Source organism: Camelus dromedarius, chromosome 5 (genome assembly GCF_036321535.1).
Source record: "Camelus dromedarius isolate mCamDro1 chromosome 5, mCamDro1.pat, whole genome shotgun sequence".
Classification (NCBI taxonomy): Eukaryota; Metazoa; Chordata; class Mammalia; order Artiodactyla; family Camelidae; genus Camelus; species Camelus dromedarius.
In genome coordinates this window covers 64,750,273-64,776,589 of record NC_087440.1, presented here as the reverse complement: position 1 = coordinate 64,776,589, position 26,317 = coordinate 64,750,273, and the positions used below count along the sequence as shown (strand labels likewise).

General features: G+C 36.5%; 1 protein-coding gene and 1 pseudogene across 5 annotated transcripts in view; one reads left to right on the top strand and one right to left on the bottom strand.

Moving 5' to 3' along the window:
• RAD51B (RAD51 paralog B) overlaps window positions 1-26,317 on the bottom strand; it is a 697,181-nt gene that overhangs the window by 456,055 nt on the left and 214,809 nt on the right. The gene's annotated exons all lie outside the window — the stretch shown is intronic.
• On the top strand, window positions 20,899-21,445 carry LOC105086161 (large ribosomal subunit protein uL6-like; annotated as a pseudogene).

Sequence of the window (26,317 nt, the reverse complement as noted above, 5' to 3'; positions counted from 1 at the left end):
GCCACTGTTTACTGAAAATAAAATTAGCCTTGGCTGGCAGGTACTTATCAGATCTGAGAATAATTAACTACCCACATCTGGTACATGTTACTGAAAATGCTAGTGGGAGCCATTAACTTTGGTAAGGGTTATTTTTCCTGAACAGCTAACATCCCCCTAACAAACCATCGGAATGTACCCTTTCTTCCCAAACACATTCATGGCAGCACCAAAAGCAGTTCTACAAGTTGTTTCCCCACTTCAATCAAACAGAAAAATAGTTCTAGAGATTCAAAAGAAATTACGGAGACCTGGCTGGTTCCCACCACACTACACAATGCTCACTAATGGGAGCACCTGCCCCAGCAACACGGGAGCTTTGCAAACAAACAAGGGCCATTTTAAGTTAATCAATAATAACACTTTGTACTTTAAGTTTTCTGTTTTGTCTTGCTTTTCTCAAAGGACTTCAAGGAACATCACTAATGTAGAACAAAGTGAGTATAGTTTTCACAATTCAAAAGGAGAACCTAGGAACCAACATCCTTTATTACTAATCAGTTGAAAAGGCAGTAATCACATTCAGCTACATTGTGCATAGTTCATTTCTTTTCTATCCTAACAATTTCTTTACCAGGTAAGAGTTTTCACAATTTTATGAAAGGAAAGGAAATGCTCTAAGACATTCATATAAACAAGCTATGCAAAATAAATCATTTTATATTTATGTCATGAGAGCTAAAAGACAGGAAACTCAAGGGCTCTGCAATTAGCATGCTGTGAAAGTCTAAACAAGTCAGGTGACTTGTTGAGTCACGTGACATCTCATCTCTCTCTCCTCTACATAGCAGAGAATACCAACCTATATGACAAACCTGTGGGGGGGAGTAAACTTCTAACAGCACTTGTCATTGTAATGCTTGTAAACTGAGAGAGAAGAAATTCCAAATTTCCAAGAATACTTCTCAAGGAAAATAGTAGGACTATATTAATAATAAATTATAACACTTTACCCAGCATCATTTATCAAGGTATTTTCTCAAAATTTTCTGTAGACATATATTATTACTCCTTCTAACATGACAAAAGGAACTTGCATTCTAGAGACGAAGACCTTGGGTGGTTTGAAGATCAGCAGCTGTCTTATTTTCAAGGAAACTGCAATTGGATTTTGCTAAAAATAAATAGATGGCCTGCCTGTACACACATACCTTATGAAAATATGCAAGGTGGGTAGACATCAGACACCCCAGTAGGTGAGGACATGAGCTAAGAAATGGGGAAGTCTAAGGATATGGAACCAATAAATAAAGCTTGGGAAACAGAAGGAGGTAGGAGTAATATGCATGGAGGAAATATAATACAGGGGAGGGAAGTGAAACCAAAGAAAAATAGAAGAAACAGAAAAAGCAACGAGTGTTTCCCATATTAGGTAGTATGGTCAGGGCAAGAATGAAGCCAAGCCAGTGAGGATGACAGGCATGAGCTGAAGGAACGTCAAGTGATTAAGAGAGATAGGAGGAGGGTCTTCCAAGTGAGAGATCAAGGCAAGTAGATATTATTTGGTTGAAATCAGAGGAAATATTGTTGATTTGGTTTGGGTCCAGTGAAGTTGAAAAGAACCAGAGAAAGAGAAACGGATTTGTAATATCATGCGTGCAGAATAATGACGGATCTGGAACTTAATACTGAAAAATTATGTGTGTAAATCTGGCAAAATTAGAAAATGCTAAGTCCCAAATCTTCCAACTCCAATAATAAATTTGATTTGCTGGATTGTGAAAGATTTCTCATGTCAATGCCATCTGCAGTATCCCTCTAATCATTCCATCATTCTACTGGAATACCATCTGTGGTGTGACTAGAGAAGCTCAGCTTTCCCACGATTATCCGGGTTTGCATAATCCAGAAACCACTTGCAATCTTTAAGGAGGTGGACGGCTTAAACAATTTTCATATCATTAAACAAGAAGGTTGATTTCTCTCAAGTGTCAAATGCTGTAACTAGCAGCTATAATATATTAAATGCCCTCATGTGCCTTCATTACTCTTTCACAAAGCACGTGATTAGAGAAAAAAATTCTGTACATTTTATATTATATCTCCTATTATCATCAGATTTTCAAAAATGCTTTGGCTGAAGTTTCAAAAATGCTTTGGCTGAAGTTTAAAAAAAAATTATTTCCTCTGGTATGGAATGTTCTATTTGAAATGTTTAAACAGCTTCCGAGATAAACATACATATTTGTTTTAAAAGCACTCAGTATTCATGGAAGCAACCTAAATGTCCCTTTATAGATGAATGGAAAGAAGATGTGGTGTATACACATATACACACATCTACACAACAGAATATTACTCAGCCATCAAAAAGAATGAAATCTTGCCATTGCAACAACATGGATGAATCTAGAGGGTATTATGCTAAATGAAATAAGTCAGATCACTTATATGTGGAAATATGATCTCACTTATATGTGGAATCTAAGAAACAAAACAAACAAGTAAACAAAAAACAAAAACAGACTCACAGGTACAGAGAACAAATGAGTGGCTGCCAGAGGGGAGGGGGCAGGGAGATGGGTGAAATAAGTGATGGGAATTAAGAGGGACAAACTTCTAGTTACAAAATAAATAAGTCACAGGGGTGTAATATACAGCATAGGAATATCATTAATAATACTATAAAAACTTTGTATGGGGACAGATGGTTACTAGACTTATCGTATCGATCACTTCATAATGTATTTACATGTTAAATCACTATACTGTACACCTGAAATTCCCACAATATTGTATATCAACTATACTTCAATTGAAAAAAAATCCTGAGAAATATACCCAAAACCCACCAAACCCTCTTAGAACTAATAAGTGAGTTCAGCAAGGTCAGAGGATACAAGATAAACTTACAAAAATCAATGTATTTCTATATACTAGCATGAACACAGGGACACTGAAATTAAAAATAGACCTCTATATAACCCAGCAATCCCACTTCTAAATATATATCTGAAGGAAACAAAATCAGTTTCTGGAAGAGATATCTGTACTCCCATGTTACAGCAGCATTATTTACAATAGCCAAGATACAGAAACAACCTGAAGGTTGAGAATAAAGAAAATATACACACACACATTTAGCCATAAAAAAAAAAACGAAGAAATTCCTGCCATTTGCGACAACATGGATGAAACTGGAGGACATTATGCTAAGTGAAATAAGCCAGGCAGAAAAAAATCAGTACTGTATGATCTCACCAATATGTGGAATTAAAAAAAAAAGTCAAACTCAGAGAAGCAGAGGGTCGAATAGTGATGCCTGTAGTGAGGGCAGGTGGAGAAAGTGGGGAGGTGTCGGTCAAAGGGTACAAACTTTCACTTACAAGCTGAATTAAGCTCTGGGAATCTAATGTACGATGCAGTGACTAGAGTTATCAATAATGTACTGTACACTTAAAATTTACTGAGAATAGATTTTTAGCTTTCTCAGCACGCACACAGAAAAGGTTAACTATGCGAGGTGATGGATGTGTTAATTTAATTATGGTAACCCTTTCACAATGTATACATATATCAAATCAGTATATGGTAAATTTTAAATGCATACAATTTTATTTGTCAATTATACCTCAATAAAACTAGAAAAAAATACAATACTATATGTAATCACCAAAATAAATGAAACAGGTATAAATCAAACAAAACACGTACAGCACTTATATGCTGGAAACTACCCAAAACTGATGAAAGAAATCAAAGACTAAATAAATGGAGACACATACTGTGGGAAAAAAATTTAAATAAAAGCATTCAGTTTTTGGTTTAAAATATCTCTAGATTTATATATGAAGAAATTTTATATGGCATTGGAATAAAAAAAAATTATGCCTGGGAAGTTAGCTAAAGTCTATATAAAACATTTTTTAAATGAATGTATGTATTATTTCAATTTATCTACTAAACAAGAGAATTCAGTATTCTCATATTGGCTGTTATGAAAATAAAACAAAATTTCCCTGAACTGAAAGGTTACTTAATTGTACTTAGATGCTTGAATTCTTTCAATCTTGCTCTGTATTACATTTCTTTCAAATTTTTTTGTTAACAGTAATAGCCTGGAATTGGAACCTATAAAGCAGGGTTTCTTAACTTTAGCAATGACAGCATTTTAGGCTGGGTCATTCTTTTGTGAGGGGCTGTCCTGTGCACTGCAGGATGTTAAGCAGCACCCCTGGTTTCTACCCAGTAGTACCCCTTCAACCTCCCTGCACAGTTCTGATAACTGAAAAACACCTCCAGATACTGCCAAATTTCCCCTGGAGGCAAAATCACCCTAGCTGAAAATGACTGCTATAAAGGAATGGCAACTATCACAGTTTCATTTAGGAGGAGCATAGTGAAGAAAGGAGGGTGGGCTTTAGAGGTAGGCAGGTTAGGATCAAAATGAAGACTCGATCACTCGTTAGATGTGTAGCCTTGTGATAATTAACTTAATTAAGCCTCAACTTCCTCTTTAATGAAATGGGAATAACAATACCCTCCTAAAGACCTGTCTTCACCCTCCAGCATCCCTTTTGGGGGGAAAGGGGTTAAGAAATCCTCTCTTCCGTTAAGGGGAACAACTTACCCCTCTCAGTCTATACCCTGCTCCAGGGTCGAGCTCGTGAAGCAGACTTAGCCAATGAAATAACTGTATCCCCCAGGCCTTAATTAGTGGTTCAAAGATGGGCATGTGACCCATGATGGGCCAATTACACTCAATTCTGAGGCTTTTTGCAGGAGAAATCCAGAAAGATTAATTCCCTTTCTGCTGAAGTTGCTAAGCCAGCAGGACCATAAGCCTGGGGCATCTGTGTGGGAAAAGCCAACCCAGTGGAAAACAGATTCAAGAAATGTAGAGACCAAGCTCTGAAGCAATGGTGTGTAATACCTGAGGTCAGACCTACTCCTTAGATTTTTCAGTTATGTTAGCTAATGAATTCCCTTTTATTGTAACTTAAGTCAGGGTTGAGTTGGGTTTTATCACTTGGAACCAAAAGAGTCCTAACCTATAAAGTACCTATCTCAAACAATTGTTGAAAAGACCAAGTAAAATAATGAACACAATAAACCTATGAAGAGCTTCCTTCCCCTAGTTCTCAATTTATAAAAATCAAAACAAACACAATTATGTAAGACCTCAAAACACAATACAGTGAAGGATCAGACAGCAGAACTCATGACTTGGCTTTGAGCCCTTTTCAATAAACTGGTAGATTTTCTAAGAGAGCTTAAATTCATGGAGCCAAAAATGTATACCTATGCTTCAAGTTACCTACTATGAAGTCAATGAATAGCACATACAAATTCTGGTTTGTTTTCTTTGTTGCCATCAGTTTTAGGTGGCCAAAAGTAAGGGTTTGCTTTGAGTATAAAGGCCCCATAGCTTGATTTTTTCTTTTTTTTTTAACTGCCAGAAGGCTTAAAGAAGGGAATTACAGAATTAGTGGATTAAATCAAAATAGCAAGGCTGGGACTAGAGTGAACTGAATGAAGTATGTATCTCAGATGCAAAATTAGGGGCTGCCAAAAACTCAGTAATCAAGGTAATATTTTAATGTACAATTTTAAAAAAATCAAAATTAATGCCAAAAATCATGACGAAGAAAATATCAGAATTTTAAGTAAAGGCGGGGTCAATATCACTGATTTTTCCTTTTGCCTCAGGCTCCAATATGGCTCAGCTTGGTATTCCAAAATAATAGCATTTCTAAGCTGTAAGAAGCAGAGACATTTCTAGTGTTCACAAAAAAACATCAAGGACCTAAATGCTCTTGAGAGGCAATCAAGTTAAGAACTCTGAGTTGAAAACTAAGGAACTCGAGTTTAAGTTCCAGCTCTGCCAGTACTAAGTTATGTAACTGAACAAATCACTTGGCCTTTCTGATCTTTAGTTTTTTCACACATAAACCAAAAGGGTTATACCAAGTGATTATTAAGATCTTTCTTTCCTCTAAAGTTCTATGATTACATTCTAAATTTAATTTCCTTTGATGTCTAAAAACAAACAAATATCAAGTATGTTGTATTTCCAGTTCAGCATTTGTGTAATCTAGGAGCTTATGAAATGACAAGCTTTAACCATTCAAGTCTACCAGTGAGAATAACCCAGGTTGAGGGTGATTTTTGTTTGTTTAATATGAGTGCCCTCAAATGTTTCAAATGCCATTCGATTATAAGATCCTATAATCTTACAGGGGAGGTTGGCAGCTTTCCACTGCACGTATAGGGTAGCATGGTTGATCTGTGTCTCTAAAAGCTGAAATAATTCACATGGCCACCCACTGACAAGTCCACTGAAGCATAAACTAATTGAGTTAATAAATGACTGCTCATAATTCCCAACAATTTCCAGAAATAGGAAAATGAAAATCTAAAAACAACAATGACAAAGAGAAGGTGTCAAGTATCTGAAACAGGAGTAAGAGAAAAAAGTAAACTACTAATTCTTTAGAAATAATAAGTTAAAAGTAATAAAAGTAGCAAGTGACTCAGAAAGCACTGGAAATAAAATATAGAAAACAGATATGAAAAACTAAAATGTCTGTGCTCTGGTCCACTCACGCAAATTTTTTTTCCAGTTTCTTGTTGAGCCCTAAGAAATGAAGTCTCCGTGCCTAAGAGATAAAGGGACTCAGTAGCCTTTTAAAGGACTTTACAAATAAAAACAAGGGCTATTATTTTTTAAGTCAATATTTTAAAACTTTTTATCATGCAAAATTTCAAACAGAGACAAGGTGTACAGAATAGTATAATGGTCCCCCACACACCCATTAACAGCTTCAATAATTATCAACTCATGGCCAATGTTATTGGCTATACTCTCACTAATTTCCCCCAATTCTCATAAAGGACTATTCATTTTTAGCCCCAAAATAATCAAATCTTTTGGGACTTTAGTTTCCTTGTTTATAAAATGCAGGCAATTAAACTCACCTCCTTATCCACAAATGAAGTTATGAAAAATAACCAATTTGAGGCTCTTCTAACATTTAATATAGTCTTTGAACATAAGAAATAAAAAGGTAGAAAATGGAATCAACTTTTATTCAAATAAATCTTTTTTTAAGCAGCTCCAAGTGTTTTGGAAGAATTTATCTTTCATTTTCCCAGCACCTCTGTATGGCAAATGAAAGTATTATTATTCACCTTCAGCAGATACAGCAACTAAGGAAAAAGGAAATGATTCAAGCCAGGTCAAATGAAGAATCAACAGTAGGAACAAAAATAAATCTATATTTTCTGACTCCCCATGTTCTATCATTATGTTGTGCCACTTCTATCATTACCACAATTTATGTAGATGAAAATAACAGTTTTCTCTAAATAAAATGGATTTTTATTTCATAAGGAGTTTGTACATGTAAAAGATCAGTGCTATATAATATGTAGGCATTCAAATATATTGAGTGACTTTAAAGTTCACCTTGTAGATTCACACAAGAGCACAATCCTTATTTAGTTGGCACAGCCTGCCTAAAGATGATAGCAAGAAGGAAGGAAATTAAATACCCTATGGTTCACTGGAACTGAACAATTACAGCTTGCCACTTCATAGGTTTGAAATCTAACATATTTACTTGGCAGATGCAAACATTACTTCAGTATTACACTAGAGCATTATACCATTTAGGCCCAGTCCACAGTGCCACAGGCATGGATGATGCAACTTCCAACTCAGTTACAGAGTATTTTTATAGCACTTACCAAGTCATTATAACTTCATATATTTAAGACACTTTCCTTCCGATTCATACAAAGGTTCCTGTTCATTGAGTTTGGTCACAGCAGGTTGGGATGGGGCGTGGGGAAAGGAAAAAAGAAAAATGCTGTGGGAAGGGTGTGTTGAGCATAGTCTGCCATGAGCTAGGTTTCCTTAAATGTTGCCTATTATTCATCTCACGGGATACATCAGGGCAGAGGCTCTCTGTCTACGGTCTCAAGAAGAGCTGGTTATGGTCTAAGCAATGTCTTCTAGGACCATCACAGCATAGATCACAACTACTTAATCATTCAGTTGAATAGTTTAAAAGTTTATATGAGAAGGGGATTCTTCTTCAATTATTTCTCTACAAATTTGAAAGTAATAGTAGAGGCCATGATCTACCCAACACATGGCTCCCTAAGGCTTTTTTACAAGCCAAATATAAACCAACCAAGTGATAAGTTTAAATTATATTTTTAACATAATAATTTGCTATTGCTGTTATTATTTTTATTCAGGATGTAGAGCTCATGTGGAAGGCTGCTTCTAATATAAAGCAGAAAACAGAATTAGGAAATAATAGAAAGGATAGTGAACTGGTGTAGCAGGGAAGAGCAAATCTGACTCCATATTAGATCTGTTTCTTTGGCTCTAACCCTGTGCTCTGTTTCCTGTGCTTAGTCATGCTGGTTCTGCACCTTTTGTAAAACAATGTTGCCTATAACCTGAAATATAGAAGAGAGCCTATTCTCAAGGCTCTGACCATTAAGGGTCTAACACTTTCCCATTCAAATAAAGATTTTAAAAGTTGCAGAACAGAGAATAACATTGGTCTCATTGGAGGTTTATAGGAACATCATGCATGACCTGACCCACCTGAACAGCTGCAAGAACAGAGGATTCTGACACCAAGACATTTGCAACAACCAAACCACACCCCCTTCCCTTTTTAGTATAAAAGGAGCCTAAGTTCTGACTTGGGAAAGATGGCTCTCTAGGACATTAATCTCCCATCTTCTTGGTCTGCTGACTTTCAGAATAAAGTTGTTATTCCTTGCCCTAACACCCCATCTCCTGATTTATTAGCCTGTTGTGCAGTGAGCAGAACAAGGTCGGACTCGCTGACACTGGCAGTTGAGCCACCTAGGTTTCCCTCTTATATCCGCAGTAACTAGCACTGTTGCACAAGGCTGATATGCTTGAGGATAGCAGTTTTCTCATCTGTCAGATGACATACATGGTCCAAGTGATTTCTAAGAGTATTTTTAGTTCTTAAATTCTTAAAATACCTAATTCCATACATGTTATACCATTACCTCTATGTAGTGTCCCCATTTTTCATAATGCCACCCCTTTACTATAACATGCTTTAAAAATGTTAACGATCTCTCTATTAATTAGCTTATGGAAAAATAGTTTAAATCCGGAGCAGAGAAAAAGACACACTCAAATTAAATTCATATTAAGTTCTTAATCATGGTCTTTCATAGGTATAAGTTTAAAAAGTAACAATAAGAAAATTTTCTAGTTTTTCTCTAAATCCCACCTAATCAGTGAGGTAGTTTTCTGAAATTCAGAAATGGCAGTTTATACAAGGATAACATACAGATGTCTAGCCCAGTACCTAGCACATATCAGATGCTGGTTAAATATTTGTGTACCTAATGCCTCCCCCTCTAACCCCATTTACCCCAAATCACCACATCTACTTTCAAAAGCAAGTAAGTCTTTTATAAACTGCAACACCCTCTTTGAATCAGAGATGCTATGGAACCAGACTTAGGACTCAATTCTGAGTAAGAGTTTATACCCTTATGTAAAAGAATTCCAAATCTTACCAGTAAAAAAATATATAACAAAGTTTCTGTTTTCAAACTATCAAGAATAGCCTTGGGTACATCATTAATAAAAAGAAATCTGTAAATAAATGAAAATCATCATAATTATTTATAGTTCAAACATTTTATATTTTTCCAAATACTTCATGAGAAAATGTCACTTAGTATGCAATGACTCCCATTATAGGGAAATTAAATATGAATAAACATAGAATTTATAATTAAAAAAACCCCTAAGCCTTCTGGGAATATTATATGCACAACTTGCCAAACTAAGACCCAAGTGGAACAAATGTGCTGTTGTGAGTTTCATAAATGCCCAGAGAAATAGTTTTTCTAAAGTGCTTTCTTGACTTAGAAGAGGAATCCACCTAAAAATCTGATAATTAGAGAAAGGGGAGACCAGACTTCCCTCACAAAGAGTCATAAAAAACTAACAATAACAATGTAATAGAAAAATATTCTGCAATTTTAAAATATGAAATACAAAAGCCTTTCTCTGTAGAGATGAACTCCTTCTATTCTCCAAGAGCTCTATCAGCATCACCAACCTCAAACACTTGGCTCACAAAAAAATGTGATGACGCAGGAAATTGTCTGGAAACAAACAAATAAACAAAAAAAGCATTCTCTCTCCCTGGAACCAGAGCTGCCCCAACAGAGCAGGCAAGCAGCCAGCATGTCAGGGCTTCAGTTTAAAGTCTGTTTAATTGTTCTATTCCAATTGAAGAGTCCAAGCCCCCCTTTTAAGAAGTGTAAGAAAGAAAGAAAAAAATCTTGCAAGATATTATCTAGTTCTTACTTCACTAGCCCTTAATGAAGAAACTCTAAGTGCCAATTAGCCACACAAACTGGGCAGATGAACTCCAAGTCTTTGTGAACTCTTAAGTCTTTGAATGTTTCTAGTCTTAGAAAGGTCTCTCTGCTCTAAGGGCCTAGTCAATCTGAAACTCACATTTCCAAATTGCACCCTAGATTCACAATTGAATTCTAATTACTACTGTTTATCCATGAATTTTCCTACTTTTCAATCTATAAAAGGAAAAAGCACTTGCAGCAACTATCTTATCACATTCTAGTTGGACTTTTGCAAACATTTATTGACTTGGCTGACATTATAGGGGCTGTAAGAACAGAAAGCAGATAACCTACATTTCTCTAGCATTTTGGTATTTTTTTTTTCTGCTTCTTTTCTTGCCAAAAATCACTTGGCTTCCCAGTGAAGCACAAGTAACAAAACAAGCAAGCAGACAAGAAAATCTCACAGCTACATACTGATAAAAAGAAATTAAAATAATACTGTACTATGATACTAACCCAATTCACTTGGTATCATTTCCTTTTTTACATAATATGTTCTATGAAACTTATAACTCTAGTGGCTTATGTATGTCTTTCCTCAACAAATTCAATAATCTAACCATTGATGTGGTCGACCATACAAGGAATTTTGTTATGTAAATGTTTGTGGTGGATGTGAGTTGGAGAAAAAATAGATAATGGTAATTCTGAGATTAATTCTCTTTCCAAATTCTTGATTTATAAGGAAACATCATGAATGTTTCAGTTAGAGATTACATGTCTTGCTATTGGTCATTTCTGTAACTCCCATCAAAAACTTAAAGCTTTTTTGCTTCTGATCAAGATCAAGTAACAGGGACCAGATTTACTCTACCACCTAAAACAACCAAAAAAAATTTTAAAACAAAACATATATGAAACAACTTTTTTCCCCTAAGACACTGGAAATCATGCAGTGAAAGACAATGATCCCTTAGAGATGGAAAAATGAAAAGAGCTCTATGACTACCTAACCTTATTGCCTTGAAATGATTTCTAGACTGTGATGCAGGGAGAGGGAACCCAGATGGAGTGCAGCAGATGACTCAAGTTGAGGAGGTAGGGCTGAGGACCTGGGAAGAACAAGGCAGCTAGAGTTCACAAGAGAATTTGGGGAAAACCCCCCTCAAATATTTAGCAGAGTACTGCTTAGTACATGCATTTAAAGAAACTGCTGAGGCTGGAGAAAGAAAGATTTGATAGGAGTAGAGAAAAGAGTGTCTGGTACCCACACAGAGCCAGGAGTAATGCTATTTCCAAAAACCAGACTGGAAATTTCATAAATCATAGAGCACTAAATAGAGTATGCAAAAGGATCTTGCCTTGGTAGTGGAGAACAATTAGTCTTAAACCAAATGGTTCCGGTCCTGCTGGAAAAAACTTTGAAAGCAAGATACAAAAGGCTCAAACTGTTTCCAAGTAATTAAACTGCGTCCCAAAACAAAGTTCAATATTTATAGGAATACAAAAATATATAGCACCCAAGAAGGTAGAATTCACAATGTCTGGCATTTAATCAAATATAACCAAACATACGAAGAAGTAGGAAAGTAAAACCCATAAAAAGGAGAAAAATCAACCATTGAAATGGACTCAGTTGCTAGAACAGAGCATAGTTGCTAGAGTATACAAGGACATTAAAATAGTTACTATTAACTATATTCCTTATGTTTGAAAAGTTAAATAAAGATAACAAAAGGACCCAAAATCAAGCTTTTAGAGATAAAAACTACAATGTATGACATGACAAATACACTGGATAGGATTAACGGTAGATTACACACTGAAGAACTTGAAGATACAACAGTAGAAATCAGTAATTAGAAATAGACAATAACAATTAGTGAACTTGAAGCTATAACAATAGAAACAATCCAAATGAAGCACAGTAAAAAAAAAATCAACAAAAATGAAAAGAGCATCAATGAGCTATGGGACAACTCCAGGTGACTTACTACATATGCAATAGAAGCCCCAAAAAGGAGAGGTAAAAAGAGAAAAAAAAATTTTTTTGAAAAAAATCAATGGCCAAGATTTCCCCAAATTTGATGAAAACTACAACTCTACAAAAAGCTCAACAAACCCCAAGCATATAAAACATGAAGAAAGTTACATGAAGATACATCATTATTAAATTGCTCAAAATCAATGAAAACAGAAAAACTTAAAAAGTACAAGAGAAAAAAGACATGTTAAATACAGAGAAACAGAGATAAGTGCAATTTCTAGTTGGAAACAATGAAAGTAAAAATACAGTGGTGCAACAACTTCAAAAAACTGTCAACTTAGAATTCTATTCCCAGCAAAACTATCTTCCAAAAACAGAGGTAAAATAAAGATCTCTTTAGACACACAAAGCTGAAAAACTTCATCACCAGCTGACCTACAAGAAATAATAAAGCAACTCCTTCAGGCAAGAGGAAAATAACATCAGATGGAAATCTGAATCTATATAAAAGAATACAGAATGATGAAAATAATACCTACTGGGTCAACGTATAAGGTATTTTGTTATTTAGATATTTTTAAAGACAATTAACTGCTTAAACAAAACTTTATTGTGTGATTTATAACTTACATATAACATGAATAAGTAAAATGTACGACAACTACTATAAGGCTACTGTATCATTCTTACACTATATGTGAAGTGGCATCATATCAATTAGACAGACTGTGATAAGTTAAAGGTGTATACAATAAATTCTAAAGCAACCAAAAAAACCCAACTAAATAAAAAGTTATAGCTAATAAGACAAATAGCTAATAAGACAACTAGCTAATAAGGCTATAAAATGCAATGATAAAAAAGACTTAATCCAAAAGAAGACAGGGTACAAGATTAACGTACAAAAGCCAACTGCTTCCTTACATACCAACAATGAACAACTGGAATTTGAAATTAGAAATAAAGCATCATTTATACTGGCACTAAAAAAAGGGAGATAACTTAGGTATAAACCTAACAAAGTATATATAAGATCTATATGAGGAAACTGTAAAATTCTGATGAAAAAAATCAAAGAAGATCTAAATACACAGAGAGATAGTCCATGGGGAGGAAAATACAACATTCTCAAAATGCGGATTCTTCCCAACTCAAATTATAGATTCAGTGCAATCCCAATCAAATCTGAACAAGTTACTTTATATACATGGACAAACTGATTTCAAAGTTTATATGGAAAGGCAAAAGACCCACAGCAGCCAACACAATAATGAAGAAAAACAAAGTTGGAGGACTGAAACTACCTGACTTCAAAACTCACTATAAAAATACAGTAATCTAGAAAGTGTGGTATCAGTGGAAGATTAGGTAACTAGATCAATGGAAAAGAAAAGAGAGCTCCTAAATAATCACACAAATACAGTTAACTGGCTCACATAAATACAGCTAATTGAATTCTGACAAAGGAGCAAAGGCAATTCAGTGTAAAAGGATCATCTTTTCAACAAATGATGCTGGAATAACTGGACACCCACATTCAAAAAAAAGAATCTAGACACTAGCCTTACACTCTTCACAAAAATTAACTCAAAATGGATAATAGAACTAAATATAAGATACAAAACTCAAAACTTGTAGAAGATAGCAGGGATGTGGGGCAATAGGAACTCTATTTCATTGCTTGTGGAAATGCAAAATGGTACAGCCACTTTGGAACACAGTTTGTCAGCTTCTTACAAAGCTGTAAACATACACTATCCCATGACCTAGCCATTCTGTTCCCAGAGATTTATCCATTAGAAAAGAAAGCATACCTCTACTCAATGATTTGTAGTCAAATGTTTACAGTAGCTTTATTTATAATATCCACGAACTGGAAAGAACCTAAAATGTCCATCAAGGGGTGACTTAATAAGCAAACTGTATATATGCATACAATGGAATATATATATACACACACACACACATACTTAACAATAAAATGGAACAACGATATATCATAAATGAATCTCAAAATAAATAAGCTGAGTGAAAAAGGCCAAAAAAAGTTTATACTGTATACTATTTATATAAGACTCTAGAAAATGCGAACTAATTTGTAGTGACAAAAACAGATCAGTGGTTTGCTTCAAGAGGGTAAGGTGGGGAAGGATGGGAGAGAGAGATTATAACAGCCATATGGAAGCTTTTGGGGATGATGGATACGTTCATTATACTGATTGTGGTATATCTTAAAACATATCAAATTGTACTAATTACATGCTATTTATAGATGTCAATTATGACTCAGCAAAGCTATTAAAAATGTTAAACTCCCATTTTTGGTCTTATGTTTGACTCTTTAGTCACAGTAATTCCTTTCTGTTGTGTTGTATTTTCCATAATAGTCAGTTGTTTAAAATATAAAGAACTATCTCCTCATTCATCATTAAATAAAAAATATTTAATGAAAACCTAATGTATGTAAGTCAGTGGACTGGGCACTTGAAGGGGATACAATTGGACAGTACAGGGACAGATGTCAGATTACAAGGGATAAGTGATACTGATGATGATGAAGTGAAGTGGCAAGTATAGTTAACTTTGCTGGAGTATAAAAAGGCTCCTAGAATGACTAAACAGGAAGGTAAATTTTAGGTCATGAGGAATTCTCGCCAGAAAGCTTTAAAAAATGGCACGGTTAATATGTCAGAATTTCAAGAAGAATACAGAAGAAGCCAAACACAAGTTCTTAAAGTTCAATTCATTTATAATTTTTTCATTTATTAAACTGCAATATATTAAACTCAACAGAAGGACCTGTTATTAGAGAAGAGTCAATTCTAATCAGTAGAATACGGGACACATATACTCTCAATATGTCCTCTTATGAAAATTATGAAAATGATATAGTCCCTGTATCATCTAATTGAAGTATTTCTCCTGAGTTTATAGACTTCAGTTGATTATTTTAAAATTTATCAACTTTGGCACTCTCCACTCAAGGGCCAGGAATCTGGCTGTTATGCCTCAAGTGAAATAAGACTCCTGGAGAAATTCTTTTGCTACCACAACTATTTCAGTGTGGTTCAAGTGGTGAGTCCAAATGCTTGCCAAATTCCTCTGGTTTGATCCCATCTGGACTAACCCAAAATATGGCAAAATAGCACCTTCTACTTCCTGGTCATATTTGATTGTTGAATATTCCTCCAAAATCATGCCTACTTTTATCTTCAAGAAACTGCTGGCTTAAGGCTCTTAATCGAATATATAACATTCTTAATGGAATGGACATACATTCCATTCTCCATCACTGCTACACTCTCACTTTCCCCTACTGAAAAAGTGATCAAGACAAGTGTTTACAGCTTTACATAGCTAACCATAGTTACGGACCAAATTATATGAACTTGAAAGTGCCTTTGCAATTAAGGGTTCCATAAGGAGGAAAGCAATATAATGCCTCTTTCTAGTTGCACTTAACTTCTGTCTAAAATCTAAGACAAACTCTTTCTCCCAAGCCCTCTCTTTAGAGACACGAAATTCTTTCCATCTAGTTTCTCAAGGTCCTTCCATCCACTTCAAGCTTAAGTGCATTCCAGTCAGCCAACGACATGTATGCAGTCTGAGAGGCCCTCAACTAAAATTCCCCTGAATCACCTCTTCTGAAGCTTCCAAACTTTCTTTTGTTGCTTCCGGACTTTGCTAATTCAATCTTAGCTTTTGTTTCCTAACTCATTCCTCCTCCCACACTGCTGGGTTCAACAATGCGGTCCTACTTCCTTTTAACAGAATCATCTTGGGCCACTCTACGCTGAACATAAGATAACTTCACCCTATACTCTGAACAGGTACATATAATTTCACACTGAAGTTGTTCATTACACAGTTGAATGTTTCAGAACAACACTAAATATCTCAAGCTTCTCAAAAATATGAATATAATATTTTATATAGATTATATTTCAGATTTATATCCTAGTGTTTACTAAATTAAAACCAGAGGGCAAACTCAAGGACACTGCAGATGTCTCCCTAGGGTTAGTTCAATTTGTATAAAAATTTTTAGACAAGATACACTGCAGCTAAGTACAGATGAAAGTCATAAAGAAAAGGGAAATACATGATTCACTGTCATGGTATAAATAACTTTCAGGAATTCATTTCCAGACAACTCAGTCCATTCATACTTTAATGCTAAATTTAGGAGAATACTATTGAATAAGAAGGCTCACAATAGCCAATTATAGATAACTACTTAAAATTATTATTTATACATATGATGTAACATTTTCCTATGATCTGTAGATCTTTATAATAATAATTTGTTGAACACAATGTGTATAACAGGCACACTATACAGATTATACAATATCACAATAACCCTAATGTATTATTATTATTCCCATATTACAGAGGAAGAAATAAGAGTCTCTAAAAGTTTAGTTGCTTGCCCAATTTACCTTGCCAGTACACGGCAGAATGAGATATTCAAACCCAAATCTGGCTCCAAAATCTCTGCCCTTTCTAGTAGGATGCACTCCCTGTCTGCTGAAGTAGTTATTACTAGCCTAGTGCTTTGGAAAATTCCTGACACATGGAATCTGGAGTAATATAGTGGAAAAACACTTGTGATTCTAGGCTCTGGCAGGTATGTGATGTTGGCCTAATTCTGTTCCTTTTGTAGGATTTTTCTCATCTATAGAATGAAGTGTGGGTAGTTAACGTCTAAGGGCCCTTCCAGCACTAATGCTTTATCAAACTATGATTCTATGAATTATAGACAACACAAAAAATGTGACCTAGGCAGAAAGGATGAGTGAAAGAAGGGTTAACTGAGCATTAGAAATTAAATAGCTAAGGAAGTTCAGGATTGACAAAAACAGGCAGAAACGAAAGAAAAATGGTTTTGTAGTATTATATTCCCAACAGGAATTTTAAAAACTTCATATAGAACCTATGAAGTTAAACAAGACACTATCACCAAAGAATTTTATCAGATAGACCCTCCTATTTGAACTTAACGTCAACTAATATTTAAATTCTTTGAAATAAAATACAAAATACATACAGACGTGAGAAACCATCAGGCAAACCCAAATACAGGCACACTTTTAGTTTTATTTTTTTCCACAAAGCTCTGAAAACTATGTGGGGCTTCTCTTTTTTTTTTTAACATTTTTTATTGAGTTATAGTCATTTTAGAATGTTGTGTCAAATTCCAGTATAGAGCATGATTTTTCAGTTACACATGAACATACATATATTCATTGTCACATTTTTTTTCGCTGTGAGCTACCACAAGATCTTGTATATATTTCCCTGTGCTATACAGTATAATCTTGTTTATTATCCTGCATATGCCTGTCAGTATCTACAAATTTTGAACTCCCAGTCTGTCCCTTCCCACACCCCTCCCCCTTGGCAACCACAAGTTTGTATTCTATGTCTATGAGTCTGTTTCTGTTTTGTATTTATGTTCTTTTTTTTTAGATTACACATATGAGCGATCTCATATGGTATTTTCCTTTCTCTTTCTGGCTTACTTCACTTAGAATGGCATTCTCCAGGGACATCCATGTTGCTGCAAATGGCATTGTGTTGTCATTTTTTATGGCTGAATAGTATTCCATTGTATAAATATACCACATCTTTATCCAGTCATCTGTTGATGAACATTTAGGCTGTTTCCATGTCTTGGCTATTGTAAATAGTGCTGCTATGAACATTGGGGTGCAGGTGTCTTTTTGAAGTAGGGTTCCTTCTGGATATATGCCCAGGACGGGGCCCCTCTTAAAGACACAGAAGTATGGGTTGGTGCTGCCAGGTAGAGAGCAAGACAGTCAATGGAGTTTCCAGAAAGAGTGGCCAAGAAGCACCCAACGTGCCCCCAAAAAGCTCTGTTTATCAACAAAAGACAATGACTGTGTGGGGTTTTCGTTTTGGTTTACTTTCAATATCCAGGCTAGCCATGTCAGTCTGTGAATAGTGGAATGATTTAAAACCTTCATAATACATAGCTTCTTATATTCAGCCAAGATTCTTCAGTTGAATTTCCTGATTCCTGTTCAGTTTTCTAAGCTGATGAGAACCAAGTGTCTCTCTGCTCAGCTGCCATCACTGAGAGCTGAGACTAGATGTATGCAGACAGGTTCCGTGAGAACACGTCACAGGCCAGAGGTGAAAGGACACCAAAACTAGCTCTCCAACAGCTGGGGCTGGATGGACAGCAGGCGGCCAAGAGCGCTCCAGGCCTTGGGAGACAAAGGTTTGGGATCTTCTGTCTGAGATGAGGAGGGGTCAAATTTCTAGGCTTGTAAGCTCTGGTTATCCATCTTAAGCTCTCTCAATAGATAAATATGTTTTATGTTGGGGGAAAAAAGAAGAAGATGAGCAGCCTGGCAGAAGAACCTAAGACAAGGCAAATCTTCCACAGGATATTCGCAGACAAAAAGGCTGAGGAATGCAGAGGGGAAAACTCCCCAAAGAGGAGAGAAGAGGGGTAAAAATTAAAGCCATCAGTTCTGACATCTGCCAAGGAAGGGGAGTGGGAACACTGTTCAAACTGCCTATGAACCGGGTAAAAGTGACTGTTGGTTCCGATAGAGTCCACACCGCCCAGGCCACTGCCCCAGGCCTCTGCTGAAGACTGCAGCTGCCTTCCAAAGCCCCAGAAAGCAACGGGCAGAATACAGTGACAGCGGGAAGGAAGCGGATTAGGTGAGGACTTGGCATAAAGAGCAGTGTAGCCAAAATGCACAAATATGAAGGGAGAGAGACAATTTTCTTGTGTGGCTTGTGTGTGTGGTACAGGGGGTGGGGATGAGCGCCAGCCGGGGTTCTGGCCTCGACTGCCTGGAAGCTTTGGCCGTCTCCGCCTTTCTCAGGGCAGGCAGGCCAGGACATGAAGCTTTCAGCCGGCTGTTTCTATGTTCTCCTCACTGCCACCATTTTCACGTTCGGCCCCTGGCTCATTCGCATTTTCTTCTTCTTTGGGGATTAGCACGTATGTGTGGACGAAACCGTTCATTTTGGTTATTCAAGACTGTGTCTCTTCCTCCCACACCTTATTTGTCAACTAAAGGCTTCGAGAACGTGAAATCCTGATAGAGTCCAAGACAAACTATAGAATTAGATGATCTGCAAGGGGCCTTTGAAACCATCAAATCCAGCCTCATTTTACACATGGGGACATGAATAGTAGCTAAGAGAAGTAGGGTGATTTGCTGACATCACACTAGTATTTAGAAAGTTGTAAAGTCAGGACAAAATCCAGCTCTCCCATCCCCAACTGGCCAGTGCCCTGTCCACAAAAATCAGTGTTCCTTTAGTCCTCGATCTCAGACAAAATACTCATCTCCCCCGACCATGCCCTTTTAAAATGAGGACTTGATAAGAATTGCAATACATTTTCTTTCTGTTTTCTGATAAAATTCACACATAAGTTTGTTAAGTAATTATCCAGAATGTTACATCTCAACAGAAAGAAACCTGGAGACTTCAATAACTAATGGCCCTCAGAGAAAAGATCAAAATAAAACCAAGTAGAATGCATGTCACTAAAAACTAGCTTTGTAAACTTTGGACTTTCACATATCATATACAATTGTCACTATTATTAAATCATGAGGAAAATGCTGCTACTCAAATACACTGTGGACTCAGTTTACCCTGCCATGTTGATTTACAAAGTAGCAGGTTAATTTCAGGCCTTGGAGAATTTTTTTAAATTAAATTAAGCAGTTTTTTAAAAAATTATTGAAGTATAGTTGATTTACAATATTATACTAGTTTCAGCTATACAACATGGTGATTCAATATTTCTATAGACTGTACTCCATAAAAAGTCATTATAAAATATTGGTTATATTCCCTATGCTGTATGTACATTATGTCTTCGTATCTTATTTATTTTATACCTAATAGTTTGTACCTCTAATCCCCTTTACCTATCTCGCCCCTCCCTATCAAAGCAGATATTTTTAAAAAAATAGTATTTCTAACTCAAAGAAAAAATTTAAAACTCAGAATGTCTTCACTTGAAACTAAATTTTAAAACTATGAATAAGAATGCAATGCTACTTATGATAAAAAATTTAATCTGTATTATAAAAATTTCATGATTTTTCCTTTTTTGCCAATAGAAATAATTTATGATATTGAGAAAAATCACATTCTCAGAAACAGGTAACTAACCTTTAAAGGCTTAAAAGATTCTGAAAAGGAGTTTGCGAGTAGAAATAAGACCCCTTGGCATCCACAGGGGACTGGTTCCAGGACCTCCCACACAGACACCAAAATCTTCAGATGCTCAAGGCCCTCACATAACATGGCCCAGTGCAGTCAGCCTTCCGTATCCATGGGTTCCACATTGTGGATATGCAGCGCAGACTGTATTTCAGTTTACACGTAAGGTCACAACAAAGTTAATCTATCTTCTTTTCTCAAATTGTGATTTCTTCTGCTAAAAATATTTTTTTCAGTACTATGGAAACCATGTTATAGCATGACATTAAAAAACAAAAACAAAAAATAGTTCACCTCTCTTTGCTGCATCTACTGTGAGAATGAAGGCCATTCTCAACCATCAGACTGTCCGCATTCCAGAATACGTGGACATCACCCTGAAGGGATGCACAGTTATCGTGAACAACCCCAGAGGAACCCTACAGAGAGACTTCAGCTCCATCAATGTGGATCCCAGTTTCCTTGGTAAGAAAAAGAAGCGGCTCTGTGTTGACCACTGGTGGGGAAACAGAATGGGCTGGCAACGGCTGGCACTGTCTGTGGTCATATACAGAACACGACAAGGGCCTCACACTGGGAGACCCTTACAAGATGAAGTCTGTGTCTGCTCACCTCCCCATCAGCATCCTTATTCGGGAGAACAGGTCTCTTGTTGAATTCCAAAATTTTCTCAGTGAAAAAAACACCCACAGGGTATCGTAAGCCCAGAAAGATGACTTAATTCCTGAAGGAAATAACACGAAACTTGCCTCAAATTCAGCTGCTTTGACTTAGCAAATCATGATAGTTAAAAAGAAGAATATCAGGAAAATTCTGGATGATACCTATGTCTTTGAGAAAGGAATTGTTCAGCAGCCTGATAAGTAAGATCTAAAAGTTGTCCAGTTACGGAATCAAGATGCTAGATAATTTCTAAGACCTATGTGTGATATTTTAAAGATGCAATAAATGCCCTCTATTAATTTGGGGGGTTAGGGGTGGTAGAGGCTTCACTAACTAGTTAAATTAAGCTAATTTCTCCTTCCTTCTGTATCTTTTCATTTAACAGATATTCTAATACCCTTACCAAGTACTATTCAATTCTGGGAATAAGGAGATTAAAGACAGTACTTCTGATGTAAAGGCCTTCAAAGTTAACTGGGGGAAACCAAAATGTGAATGGAATGACCCAGAGGAGTACTTCCAGTGATAAAGGATACGTAGGAAGCACATGGGAGGGGTACTAGCCAGGGAAGGTACAGGAAGGCCAACTGAAGACAGTGACACTTGAGATGAAAGACAAGAATTAGCCTGGTTAAAAAATAAAATTAGTAAGTCATTTTCTATTATTTTTTATGTTTTTTTAAATCTACTATACTTGTTTGATATGAGAATTTGATCTATGATATAAAACTTTTAAAGGAAAAAAATGACATTATTATTATGTCAAAATATGATTATTTAACAAAGAGTCTTAGAACACACTAAATATCAAAAGACCAAGGCTTAAAACAAATCAAACAATACTGTTAATGTAAAACCCAAACATGAGAGAACATGGTAAATTTCAGAGTTGTCACAAGAGCTTCGTCTATGCATATTTATATAGAGCACTGTGTGCAAGGCATTTTGCTAGGTGCTGTAGTAAATGTGATAATGAATAAAGCTGGTCTCTCTCGCAGAGAATTTATCATCTCAATTTACCAACATGTTCCTTCAGAAGAGAGAAAGGTCTACAAAAAGGGTTCTCAAACCTTTTGGTCCTGGGACCTATTCATATGCTTAAAAACTATTAAGGACTCTTAGAGCTTTTATTTATGAGGGATATGTTCACCACATTAGAAATTTAAGGTGATGAATTTTTAAAGCATTTGTTCATTCATTTAAAAGTAACACTAATAAACCCATAACCTCTTAACATAAATATTTTTATTAAAATAACTATTTTCTAAAATGAAAAAGTTTAGTGAGAAGAGTGGCATTATTTTACTGTCTTGCAAATCTCTTTAATGTTTGGCTTAATAGGTCCTTATTTATCTGGCTCTTCATTACAATATCGTACATCACAGGTCCTCTAGAAAAGTCCACTGTACATCTATGAAAAAATGAGGATGAAAAAGGCAAATAATGCCTTAATATTATGATGAAAATAGTTCAACCTCATAGACCCCCTGAAAGGATCGCTGGGGACCCTCAGGGATCTCAGACCACAGCTGCAAGAATCACTGGTCTATACCAATAAAAGTAACATTCAAAACTGGGTAAATTAAGACTATGAATTCAAGCTTATTTTACTTGAGGTTTTAATTTAATAACAGAGTTCTTATCAAGTCCACTAATTCTAGGAGTGAACTTGTTTTCCTGTAACTGAGACAACTCAGGCTGCATGAATAAGTCCACTCTCTCTGGCATTATGAAGACTGCCTTCTCAAAGGGCTTGGGCTGCGTGGGCCCTGGCACAGCAATGAAGGTGACCCTGTGCCTGCTTTGCTTGGGACAGTCCAGGTTTACTCCTATTTTCCCAGAGAAGTTATTAGTAGAGCCCCTTCACTCTCAAAAGCATCCAGTTTGGATGACAAGTTATATGGTTCCCTTGACAATTCTTGGACAAGCAATGCTAGCATCCCGTTTCTTCCCACCGTGTGGACAGGTCTAAAAGAAGCCATGCTGAGTTTGGTTTACACAGTAATATTCCTCCAACCTCTTCTCCTAAAAGAAAGCCAACCACGGGGAAATATTCCCCCTGATCTCTTGGTCTCTGAGCCATCTTTTCCTTTCTTAAGTTGACAACAACTGATGACGGCCACCATTCTTGACAGCTCTGTGGGACAGCACGTGCAGCTTGTCCTCTGGCTCTGCACCTAGGTCAGATTTTGAACTGTAGGATGCCACTTTGCCCAACTGTTTCAAATTGAAGGACTATGAATTCACCAGGTTGGGTTAACTGCTAGGCTAATGAAACACCAGGCAAAACCTAGCACATAGATTCATCCCATCACAGAAATGGAGGCAAGTCAGTAAGACAAGAGACTTCTTTGAAAAAGTATGAAATCTACCAGGCCTGCCCCTGTGAGCGTGGCAGGGGGTACAAAGAGGACTGGAAAAGAAGTGTTGTAAATTCTGAATAGTGAACCTTGAAACTGACGTGAATTTGGCTTTGCATATCCAAGTGGCAGAGAAACCTCCGCAGTCATCCAGCGCTTTTAGAGAGTAGGGTAAAATTATAAGAACATTTTTATGAGTTGTGGCTGGCAAGCCCTAGCCTGTTAAAACTCTTTAAAAACCAATGCCTTGGTGGAGGTAACATTTACTGTTTACTGTAGCTCTGGTTGTTAGGGGTTATTGCTAAGGTCCCATTTTTCCATGACATCAGCAGCATTCCAAGGGAAGTGTGTGTCAGTGACTTTCAGTAATGACTCCCTTTTCCAAATGTTCAAAGCTTCTGCCAAGCTGCCCTACACCTGCATACCAGCTGAGTTAGAGGAAAAGGAAAAGCAAGATGGATTAAGTGGGATTTTTGTCTGGGTTCCTTAATGAGACTAAAGGCTTTCTTCCTTCAGTGTTTGGTTTGGTGTAATAAATTGATGCCAGTGCCTTTAGGAGTGACATGACTCATTCTGAACTTTTCACAAACCAATTCAACTATCTGCCATGACCTCTCACTATCATATTCTGAACTAGCCTTTCGAGAGTTTTCCTCTGCAGGAAAAACTTTAGGGCTTACTGAGATGATCAGCACGGCAAGCCAACACTCTGGGAGGGATCCTGAGGGAGGCATCCACTGCTCCCCAAACTAGCAGAAAACAGAAGCAGTGAAGAGACATGACTGTGTAGCTGCTTTAAGGATCACCTGGCTTTCAACATTTCAAACCAGATGTGTGCTCTCAAGGCAGCAGCAGACCTCATTCCAGAGTCTGTCTTCACCAAAATGAGGATCTGGTTAACCTAATCCGAGGGTGCCTCCTGCCCACTCAAGAAACTTGTGACTGGTATGGCGGCCAATACTAATTGTGTGCTTATATAAGACAGACCTTTTTTTCCAAAAGGCTAGACACATTTTTTCAACATTAAACTCATCAGTGTTCATGACAACCCTCAGAGAGGTGGCAAAATATTAGTTCAGGTGTGAGAAACTGGGGGATGGGGTGGAGGAGAATTCAGTCCTCTGCCAAGAGCCAGGCAGCAGGAGCCCCAGCCCCACACCTTTTACCCCAGTGGCACCTGGCCCTCCCCGGGCCTACTCCAGTTCTCTGCCCAGGCTCCCCTGCTCTTCTGTCCCAGTCAAAGGGCTGTGAAAAACAAGTGTTGTTGTCAATGAGGCAAAGCTTGAAGCTATCAAAGGAAAACAAGAACAACTTCATGGAAAGACATAGAAGAATGTCCTCTTGAGGACTTTGATAAGAATGATTTATGCATTCAATGTCTGCTTCTATGAAAGACACAAGGTAGAAGATTCAACCTTTCTATAACTCAGTTTTCTCATCTATAAAGGCTAAATATATATATGTATGTGTGTGTGTGTGTATGTATGTATTATTTAAAAATACCAGAAATGTTTTGAAATTTAATAATTAATGCCTTAAACTGCACAAAGATCTTTGAGGGAGGATCTCTGAAGTGCTAAAAAGTGCCTCTTATACAGTATATTGCCCAGTTCTAGAGGGAATTCCTTTAATTACTGGTATATTTGTTCTTAGGAAATAGGATCAAATTCATATGCTTTCAAGTGATTTTTTAAAAATAAAAAGCCTCTATAATTAACAAAAAAAGTCATCATCTCCATTTTTTAAGAAACAAGAAGGATTTTCTTTCCCTCTAACAGTGGGGTGGCATCATTTGCAGTTTACAGCAGCCACAGATAATATACTGACAAAAACAGCTGTGTCTCATAATCTCTCTTAGACTTCATCAAAAAGGATTCAAGCATGAAAAAATACTAAAGGACTCTTTCTCCTTCAACCATAGATTGCCTATGAAGATTGGAAAACACAAGTTTTGGATTCAATTCCTGAATTAAACTATAACAGTCTATGTATTTTCACATTGGGTCTTGACTCTCAGTTTCCTTGAATAATTTTTAAAGGGGAAATATTACAACTATGGCTTGTTAGCAAGAGATTGAGCTATTTACTACCAGTTAGAAAACAAGTTTTTCAATAAACTTTCCGATACACAGAATTAACAGTTATCCTTGAGACTAAATTCCATAAATTATTTTCCATAAATAAATAAATATATAAATTAGGAAGGGGGAGCTGGTAGAGGGGAGGGTATATCTAAAATACTTAAATTCTAAGAAAAGAGGATTGAAAACAAAAGTTCCTTTTCTTCTTGAAGATAAAAGATCTAATGAGTTACTAATCCCCTCAGTAAAGTTCCTTTGGTAATTGGCCTATTCTAAGCCACACTAATTCTGCTAGGAGCCTTTGCTGTTAAAAGATGTTGTTTTATTATGTTAAACTACACACAAAAGCAATGTAACAAAACGGCAAAATATGTTTCTGATTTTGTTGTGGTACCAACCTATACTTACCCAGCAATTCCAGCTGCCAAGTGTCTTTTATCTAACGCAGACTGCGTCCTTCACCACCCACCCTTCACCACATGAAGTAACAACGTCATTAAGAGTGGAAAACTGTGGGACTAAAAACCCGAGCCCTGGAAAAACATACTAAATGGGAATCTGCCTCTAGCTCTGCAGATTTTCAAACTTGTCCTGGCCTCTCGGATCTGGAAGCTAGACGTTTGTGCCCAGAATAA